This window comes from Ananas comosus, linkage group 2 (assembly GCF_001540865.1).
Source record: "Ananas comosus cultivar F153 linkage group 2, ASM154086v1, whole genome shotgun sequence".
Classification (NCBI taxonomy): Eukaryota; Viridiplantae; Streptophyta; class Magnoliopsida; order Poales; family Bromeliaceae; genus Ananas; species Ananas comosus.
The window spans coordinates 828,785-839,875 of NC_033622.1; the positions used below are offsets into that span (position 1 = coordinate 828,785).

At 37.8% G+C, this 11,091-nt stretch overlaps 2 pseudogenes; both read right to left on the bottom strand.

Moving 5' to 3' along the window:
* On the bottom strand, positions 109-1,716 carry LOC109704687 (annotated as a pseudogene).
* Positions 6,296-10,858, bottom strand: LOC109706464 (annotated as a pseudogene).

An 11,091-nucleotide genomic window follows, 5' to 3' on the forward strand; every position in this document is an offset into this window, starting at 1 on the left:
GGATCGATCGGCGTTACGAAGGAGACCGACCATTTTCATCAAATTTTTATCAAAATTAAATTTTGTGTGGTAAACAGTGATAGATCATCCATTACGGAATAAATTTAAAACAAATTATGCGCAATAATACAAGCTTATAATAGGAAGCCAAAAGAAGGAAATAAATAAAAGAAAACCTAGCTGTACAATTTTGCATCGACTGCTGCTACTACTGCTACATCTCTCGCAGTCGATTCCTCCTCTTTTTGAATCAAAATAATCGACCAAAAAAACCAAAAAAAAATTTCAAAAAAAAAAAAAAATGAAAATAAAAGAAAATAAAAAATTCTGGCGATCGGCGAGCAACCAATCCGTCTCAGAACCCCCTCATCAACATGCACATACTAATAGTAATATTATTATGTTTTTCCGGAATAAAAATCCCATCTTTTTCCCCCGAACCTCTCCCTTCCTCCTCCCCGGAAACCCTAATCCTAACCCTAACCCTAGCTCGTCGGCGTCCTCGGCGTCCTCGGCGTGGCCGCTCCTCCGACGGTACCCTGCTCGATGTCGCCCCCTCTAGGGCTACACGACGACCCCATCGCCTGTTTCCCACGGCTCAGCAGCCTCCTCAGCGACCTCAGCCTCGCCGAGCTCGGCGGCGGCGGCGGCGGCGACTTCATCTCCTCCGCCGACATCCGGCTCACGGGCAATGGCGAGATCGGCGAGGGCGGCCCCCCCATGGCGCGCCTCGGGATCTCGATCACGAGCTCCCTAGTCCTCGACGACGAGGGCTCGGACGAGCTCGGCGAGTTCCCCGCGTTGATCCGATCCTGCGTGCCCCAGAAGAGCACGTTGGTGGGGAAAATCGGCGGCTCCGCGGGCTCCGGCGCCGGGGCTCGGGCGGATTCGGCGCCGGCCTCGGCGGGGCTCGGCGAGGACTCGNTTGGGCAGGAGCCGCGCCTCCTCCCCCTCCGCCACCTCGCACAGGCACACGGCGCACTCCAGCGCCTCCTCCTCCTCCTTCCCCGCCCCCGCGCCTCCGCCCCCGCGGCGCCCGACGACGACGACCGGGAGCGCGGCGAGGGCGGCGGGGTCGAGGCCGCGGCGCGCGGGCGCGCCCCCCCCGAGGTCGGCTGCGAAGACGAGGCGCGTCCCGGAGCGGCCGCGGCGGAGGGGGTTGGGGCCGAGGTAGCGCCTCGCGTAGAGGTAGAGGAAGAAGACGAACACCACGACCATGAACAGGAACACGATCGCCGCCACCAGGATCTCGCTGCTTATCGTCACCGCCGGGGACGGCTCTCCCGCCATCTCCGGCACCGTCGGCACCGTCGGCATCGTCGGCACCGTCCTCATCGTCGGCATCGTCGGCATCGTCGGCCGCGGGATTACCATCGCCTGCCGCGACATCGCCGGTGCTTCGCTCAAGCCAAAAAAGGTGCGATTTTTACCGACCCCTTCCCCTTCAAAATTGGATTTTTGTGATCGATCTCACTCAAAAGGCTCGTAAAAAATTTGGATTTTGAGACGTTGGTTACTCGAAAGATTGGATTTTTGGGTGCGGGTCTCTCACCAAATCGATCGATCTATCACAATTTGTCGAGATCTCGTATTGCATACCTCGAATTATGCTGCAAAAAAGCTTCGTGTTTTTACGCAATGGAGAGAGAGAGAGAGAGAGAGAGAGAGAGAGAGAGTACCCCTCGCTCTTTTAGTTGGGGAATTTTATAGCCTAAAAAGAAGGGGATTTTAGAGAGAGAGGGAGAGAGAGAGAGAGAGAGAGAGAGAGAGTTAGAGGGAGCAGGAGAGAGGAAGGTGAGCAAACCAAACTGAGAGAGTGACGTTGATAATGATCGGATGGGAGTGATCAAATGCGTCAACAAAGATGACTTTTTTTGGGTTTGGTTTTGTTTTTGGTTTTGGTTTTTCATTTTCTTTTTTCTTTTTTCTTTTTTGTGGAACTTAAGAAGCGTTCAAAGGGGCTGCGGAGACCAGTGAGAAACGAAAGGGGAGAGAAGTTCATAGTTTGAATTGTTTTATGCTAATATTACTAAAAGTACTTCTCAAAATAAATAAATAAAAAGTATACAAAGTATGCTTTGGTTGCTTCTTCTTTCCTCTTTTTGTTCTTAATGTATGTTTTCTCTGTGGACTCGGTATTTGACACGGCTCCAAAATCTATAATTTGAAAGAGATATTCTAATTTTTGACTGGGGAATGTTTTGTATACTAGGCACCGTTTGATTTGGACATAAACAAGAATTATTATAGAGATAGATACAAATATGGGATAAAAAAAATAACGTTTGGATAAAAATTGAATTATTTCCGGAGATAAAAAAAAAATAGCATTTGGATAGATAGTATGAAATAAAAAAAATAATAAATAATTATATATAGAAAATAGAGGTGTTGGTAAGAATAGTTATACCAATTTATTTCAGGTATCCGATAATTACTATTCTCAGATAAAAAATTAGCGTTAGGGTTACGTTTTGTTCACCGTAAATTAAACTGAAAAATTATTTTCACTATAAAAAGTATTTTCGCTTGTTTGATTTTGAAAAAAGGTTAATTTTTTTATTTTTTTGCTGTTTTTGGACGAAAACGAGAACTCAGACTGTGTAAAATTTTTTATTTATTTTTCTGTTGAATCAAATAAATATGATTTTTTTTTCCAATCAAACAAATATCAATGCAAATTTATTTTTTTCCCTATAAATCAGACATTACAAAATATAAAATTTTTGTTTCACGAAAAATTATTTTTCACGATTTTACGTTAAACCAAACAGATCATTACATGGATTAAAAACAACATCATCTACGCATCCTAAATTTCATAAAAGTTTAATTTTATTATTTTTAGCATTATTTATTTAGTAATAAGGTGATTTTAAATATATCTTACACATATAGTTGAAATTTATAAATTTTGAGATAATAATAGCAATAGAATCATATTGAAATAGTACGAAATTTAATTTTTCAATTCGTATTTAATCGTGTCGATCGTCGATTCGCATGACCCTTCATTAGATGCAATAAAAAAAGTATCAAAAAGTTGGTACTTCTAAAAATATTTTAGCATATAGCTATATATATTATTTTATTTTATTATTAAAAAATATTAGATTTAATGTATGAACTTATTGTAGATTTATTAAACTTGTTAATTCTCTTCTATGAAAAGCTAATCGAACTCATCTGATATATTCTATCATTAACAATTATAACACTGCCAATATGGTTACACTAACAAGTTACAAAATAAGATCAAATATTTTGTTTATTTATTATGTATCATATTTTAGAAGTTCGTGCAATATATCTACGTATTTCATATGTATTTATCTTTACTTAATACCCCATCAACATCTTTTAGTTTTTTACTATTAAATGTTTTCCAACTTTACATCAAAGCCCAAAACAATAAATAAATAAAATATACTACTACCATTTTGTATAGTTGAGTGTTACCATGCATGCTCATCTAAGCAAAATATGCATGTCATTTATATTAATTAATTAATTATACTCCACAACACAAGGGATAAAAAGTAGGTCGTTATAGGTGGTAGTTTGTTTGTTGGTGTGATAGGTTTTCTTTTTAATTCATAAAGATCGAAGTATAAAAATCTAGTGACTGATATTTTTTTAAAATTTTTTTATACTAACCATAAAGCCATTTTCAAATATTTTAAAATCACCAAAAATAAACTAGATTCATACATTTTCCTCTGCTTCGTGTACAGCAATATAGTACTCTTTTTATTAGATTAGAATCATGTTGTTTATTTGATTACAATAACTATTATTATATTTTAAATATCTTGTCAGATTAGGAGTATGTTTAATATTTAATTTTTAATCATAATATGATTACTATCCTACAATTATAGAAATTCTTTTGGTTTATTATTGTTGTTTTTTTGTCCTTTCCTCCTCAAAGCATGGCTCCAATTTTCAGAGGATTTTGACCTTGTGGATCCATTTCTCACGTACAGTCCCCGTGAATGGTGGTGGTAACTATTCTTCAATTATGTCATATTATTATCATGAGATTATTTTAAGTGGTGATTGGACCTATATTTTCACCAAATTTCGTACGTGCTAATACCCCTACTTTTCTTTAGCAAAATGCTTTAGATTCCACAAAAGATTCTATACAACATTACTAACATGTTAACACACTCGCGCACTATATTTGACGCACTTTTAAAATCTTATATAAGTATTTCAAGATCAGGATTTAATTTATTATATATGTTTTACTATGTTGAAAAGATAACACATACCAAAAAAATTAAATCGTATACTCCTATTTCTTACGATGTGAATGGAATTATTATTTGTTTTCCGTATCATTAATTTTTAGAATTGTTCGATGCTGAGGTAATAGATCTTAAAGCCGTATAATTAATTATCTGTAAAGTCACATAATCGTGTCAACCAGTGGGGTCTAAATCTGGGACTTAATGAAAAAAAAAAAGAAAAAAGAAAGAGAGACAAAAAAAAAAAAAAAAGAAAGAAGAAGAAAAGACAAGAAAGGCACTGCCAGCCAATAAGGAGACCGACGACCACAAAAGGCGCGGAGCCGAGCAGGACCAAAACCAAAACATGTTGACTCTTTTTCGGGTATTATTAGTCACACAAATATTCAATAATTGTACCGGTGCTCATTTAAGTTACCCTTCCGTTTCCTAATTTCAAAGCATGGGTTAGAATAGTACTCAGAGAGAGAGAGAGAGAGAGAGAGGGAGAGAGAGAGAGAGAGATGCATCACATGCAGATAAATATTATTGAAAACACAGTTGTTTGTAAAAAGCAATATTTTCCATGATGGTACTATTATAAGGAACTAGGCTACTATACTATTAACAGCACAAAATCATTAGTACTATCAAATTTTTGGCCATTAGGTTAAGAAATATGCGGTTAAGATGATGTGAGCTCTCTAGGGTTGAGTAGGTGGTTTGTTGAATAATATGATCTAACGGATGAAAATGATCAAAAGGATAGATCTAACGGCGAAAAATTTGGTAGCACCAAGTGCTTCGTGCTATTAATAGCATAGTAGCCGGACTCCTATTATAAGACTAGGGCTACTATACTTTTATAAGTATAGACACTTTTATACTCATAAATTTTCGACCGTTGGGTGAAAAAATGTACGGTTAGGATAATAATGACCCGTAATTAAGATGATAGTAATCGGGTAGGATTGAGTGGGTGATTGTTTGAACAGAATGATCTAACGATTGAAGATGATCAAAATGATAGATCTAATAGCTAAAAGTACAAAGAAAATCTATACTCGTAAGAGTATTATAGCAGCCGGACTCCTATTATAGATCAAAGGGCTAAACATTGAAGAGCATACACTATTCGTATGCTTCTCAGAGCATCCGAGAGGGAATAGGCTTTCACTAGATAAATTCTGGGAGCACTTGAAGAAAATAAGATTTGTGTTGTAGTGCCTACAAGACAGGATTTGGCTTTCAGTATGACCAAAGGCAAACAGATCAAATGTGAAAATATGCTCAAGTGCTTTTCAGTGGAACTACAAAAATCATATTATGTAAACTGAACTCTTATCCTGAACTAATCAGGAAAGATACATGAATCAAGCTCAGAACCTCATAAAACAGAAGGGAATGAAGAATGACTCAAAAGCGTACGGTATTATTCAAGAACTAATCTGGACAATGGTTGAAGCTGCAACTTCTTTGTGTATGAAGGCATAGTCATCTTCCCACTTAATTCATACTTTTGCCGTGCGTGGTTTCCTTCTTGGGTCTCTGAAAGCAAGCAGAAAAGCTTCAAAGCTTGGGAAACAAGTTAGTAGACTAATCCCGAAGACTTTGAATATAATTTAACAATAGACTTGTACTACTCTCACTACTAATTAAGGCGACACATCTAACACGGTTTCTTTATAAAAGCCTCGAATTGAAAAGGAACTTAATATGAAGCAACACCGGTGGACGAAAATAGTAAGTCTGATACTTCTGCTGCATCGGAAAGCTAAATTAGCTTCTAAAACAAAAGTTGCTACCACAACAAGAACATAATTGCCGAATACTGCAACTAAAATGAACATGTGGATTTCTTTTCACCTTTGCCGTAAATTCTCATAAACAACACCTTCATTCATGCATCTACGATGGACAAATCAAATATGCCTCTGGAAAATTAAACAGCAAGCAGAGAAAATAAGGGCGTGACAATCTAAATTAGATGACAAACAAAAAAAAAATAGAATAGGTATTCAATAGTTGAGCTAGGACTGTTAAGTGATGCATGTAAATTTGAGTTTAGAAACACAAATAGCGAGACATATATATATAATTCAGTTCCTCAGGAAAGAATAAAACTAGTAACGAGAAATGTTTCTCGATAACCATTTGTTTAACTTGCAACCAGATGACCGCCTGAATTCTGCAGAAGTATACCGTAGAAATAAAAATAACTAACAGATCAATCGGCATCCTATCATCTTTCTGACATAAACACAAACAAACAAACAGGAGAACATAAACCATGGCAAATACTGGGATCTTTCATCAAGATAAAGAATCATCCAATTTCTGAAAAGAGCCACTACTTTTTCTCGCTCAAGCACACCATAGTCTAAATCTATGGATGAGAAAAGAAAAGGCATTGGTCACTGGGAATTTGGGATCCTGCTTGTATAAAGATGCATATTACCAGGTAGAAAATCATATGCCAACATTACGGTGATATTTCCTTCCGAGATATGAGTAACCGGAGCTGTGCTGTTAGTTGTAGACCATGTATTTGGGCGTTGCGCTGAACTTCTGATAACCCTTAATAACCTTATTCACTGCATCAAGAAAGTCCTTTTCGGTTACCGTCTTCCTGCGTGCCCGGATTGCATACATCCCGGCTTCGGTGCACACACTCCTTATGTCCGCCCCTAATATAAAGAAATACAGGAAATAGTTAGAAACTTGTGAAGAACAAATAGAGCAATTTTGATGTTTGTCCAAGTAAAATAGACCGTAGAAAAACATATAACACCAAGCATCTAAGTTCCAAGCATTCAGACCGGCTTTTACTTTTAAAGAAAAGGAGAAAAAAATGTGTAGCGGAGCATAGTAACTTGTAAAGTAAAAAAGTACAGAGCTACATCAGTTATAGCACATTTTAAAGTAGGTGCCTGAACTTCTAAAATTTTGACATAAACTATCAAAGAACTTTCCGACTTCAAAGAACTTTTCGACTTCAGAAAATTCTACCTGAGTTTTGTCAAAACTTAAAAAAGGATTTTGTCAAATTGGTTATAGAATATTTTATCAAGTAAGAAATTATCCCATTAGATTATAAAATACCCACCAAGTTTTGAACAAGAGGTACTCACATCAAAAGAACTACAAGTTTAGATGGTAAATTAACAACTTTAAGTTCAGGTAGGTAAGATCTGTTCAATTTTGCTTAATTGTTAGATGGAGTATTATCAAGACAAACCCCTTATACTATTGAAATGAGGTAAAGAAACACTTCAGTAAATGCTCACCAGTGGAGTTAGGGCAGAGGCGAGCAAGAAGCTCAAATCTGATGTCCCTTTCGCAATTCATTGTTTTTGTGTGGATCTTGAATATCTTTGTGCGACCTTCCAAGTCTGGCAGACCAAACTCAACCTTACGATCCAATCTTCCCGGACGGAGTAAAGCTGGGTCCAAAGTGTCAGGCCTGAAAAGTTTTGGAAAGAGAGGGAGATGAATTCATATGTTCTAAGGGCATGGTTAAGAGTTGACTTGAAGCACAGCTATAAACTAGAAAACATCAAGCTGTCGAACCTATTGGTTGCCATTAGAACTTTGATGTTTCCTCTAGCATCAAAACCATCAAGCTGATTGACGATTTCAAGCATAGTACGTTGAACTTCATTGTCCCCACCAACGCCATCATCAAAACGAGCACCGCCAATAGCATCAACTTCATCAAAAAAAACAATGCATGCCTTCTTTGAACGGGCCATCTAAATGACAAGACTAGTTGTTAGACAAACAGCGAAAGTAACTAAGAAAGTAAGGAAATCCAAGAACAATAATCAAATAAGTTCGCCATTGAATCGCCGGAAACCAAACAACCTGGAAAAGTTCGCGGACCATTCGAGCTCCCTCCTACATACTTCTGAACCAGCTCACTTCCAATGACACGAATAAAGCAGGCATCAGTTCTGTTGGCCACGGCTCTAGCAAGGAGAGTTTTTCCTGTTCCAGGAGGACCATAACAAAGGACACCTTTAGGAGGATCAATTCCAAGCTTCACAAATTTCTCTGGATGAAGCATTGGAAGCTCCACAACCTGAGGAACAATAATAAGAGAAAACAAAAATGATGCGCTCTGGTTTAATTCACCAACTTGCAGGTACCCGCCATATGTATAATCATTTTACACTGCTGTCAAACCTGAATGAGCGATAACAACATGATATTTTTATTTTTAATCACAAAGAAAAGGCATACCTCTCGCATCTTTTCAATCTGCTCCTTACACCCACCAACATCATTATATGTGACATCAGGCTTCTCCTCCACCGTCATCATCGTAACACTTGGATCAATTTTTGGTGGCAAGGGAATCTGGATTTGATACATATTTCGATCAACTCTGCAAATGAAAGATTATTAGATCAAACCATGATGTCCAACCAACACCAATTGAGATTTTCAATAAAAGTCTCAGTCCTAGTAAAATTATTTGATTACAACTTTGCGGATAACTAACTGCACCATGCCACAAATGCTTATAGATACAAGAAGTGCTGAAGCGCTACAGATGGTTTGACGCGATATAATGTAAGGTCATCTAAACTGAATATTGCCAGTTGCACAACAAAACATACAGTCCAGGTAAGATTGATTCCAACATCCACCTCTGTAGTAATTATGAATGTCACAGGAACTTTGATGGCCTACAAGTATTATAATTCTCATGCAAATACCAGATTAAAGGACTCAAAAGACAGTACCAAGGAGATAGCGATGTATAATTCCTTATAGATAGTATGTTGTCACAACCAGCAACTAGGTGCCAAGGCCATCCATCACTGTGATTATGTAACTCAAGTCTGTTTTGCCAATTAGTTGCTTCAGAAATAATCTTGCACTAACAAATTATTGTACTCTATTTGTTTTACTTTTATTATTCTACAATTGCTTTTGTAATATATTAGACACTAGCTTTAGCGCGGATGGGGGAATGGGAGAGAGGGTGGGAAAGACAATTATTGCTATTATAATGGAAAACGTCAATAACGACACACTAGCTAGTTAGAAAAACTAATACACCTCAAATGAAGCAGTCATTGAAGAGAAATTGAGACAACTAATCAAGTGAATGGTATTGTAGCCTTACCCAACTCGCATGGCTTCTTCAATATCAGTTGGAGAGACTTTGTCGCCCAACCCGACCACAAACTGCATAAGTCCAATAGAAGAAAGAGAATTTAAGTTGGGACGACCATGTTGTTGTCCATTTGTCCAGACAAGTAAACATAGTAGGAAGAGCATTACATGCTCAAAAAGTATACCTTGGCAATTTGCTTAACATTTATCACATATTTAGCATCTTCTGTGTTCGGGCTAATAATCTTCGTACACCTAGCAACCTTTTGATGAAACAACAATCTAGTCAGACACCAAATATGTAAGACGTAAAACAAGTTTACTAATAAACTCCCAGATATCACAGAATAAAACAAGCACGAATACCTAAAATTCATGCAAATTTGAGACAAAAATACCTGCAGAGGTTGTTCCTCTTGCATCATTTGCTTGTCAGAAACCAAATCCCACTGGCTAGGTGTAGCTAAACCAGTGTCTGACTCTTTGATTCCTGGCATTTCATAACAAAAAATGTCTCAAAGGTTCCAAGAATATAATAGCAACAGATTTTAATAACAAAAACTACCTATCACTACATTATGCTAGTTTAAATAAGCTGTGGAATCAACTTATTCCAAATACTCTTTCGGAAATCTAAAGAAAAGAAAGAAAGCATTTTTATATCTAAATTAGCTCTTCATGAGTAACGACAACCGACTCCAGTCACAAAAGACGCCACCTTTGAAAAGCGCACCTCTATTTCAAGCATCTTAGTACATACCCATTTGTAATGTCCATTGTATGCTTGATTTTGCTACATAATAGAACCGGACTATAATAAGATAAACTCAATTCTTCAAGGAACTATAACTTAAAACATCAATCATATGCATCGGGAGCTTAAATACACAAAATTTGAGTCAAAACAATGACTCTTTACGTATCACTTGAGAAAGTAGAGTCACATTATTTCATTACAAGAAAAATATAAGCAAAACAAGTTCCAGTTTACATATTTGTACATCCATTTCTTCGTATGTATCTATAGAGATACATATATTTAGGCATATGATGATATTAACACACTACTTACCACATAGATCATTGATCTTCTTCACCATCTCCTTAATCTCCTTCTCCGCCTTCTTTATGCTCTCAGAATAAGGTCCCAGACCCTGCCATATGACACAATTCTCATCTTATCATCATAAATGTACTTAAACAAAATAAGAGGAACATCAAATAGTTTCCACACAAACCCTTACTATACAATCGATCCAAACAACAAAGGTATTAATAACTCACCACTCTAGATCGCATTCACCAACAATAAAACTAGATCTAGCGGAATCTGATGCGCAAACAAAGTAACCTAACCTAACCTAGCCCTAAATCGAGGCGAACCAAAGAAGTGAAGAGATTAGGGGATGCGTACGTAGGTTTTGAGGAGGGCGATATCGTCTTCGTCGAGGGGGCAGGCGCAGGTTCTTCTCGTTCAACTCGTCTTCGGGCTACAGAACCATGGCGAGGTCGAGGGAAGGTAGCGAAAATGGCGAGTGCAAAATTACAAAATAGGTCGATTTCTTATTCACGGCAACATGTTATAGTGGTCGGACAAATTTTAGTCCGACACGCCTAGATCAATGCCACGTGTCAGCGGAATGGGATATGTAGGAGTAGGACGATTTTTGATTCGGCGCCTGTATGTGTGTTGACACGTGTCACCTGATTCTTGAACGTTCGACATCTAAATCCT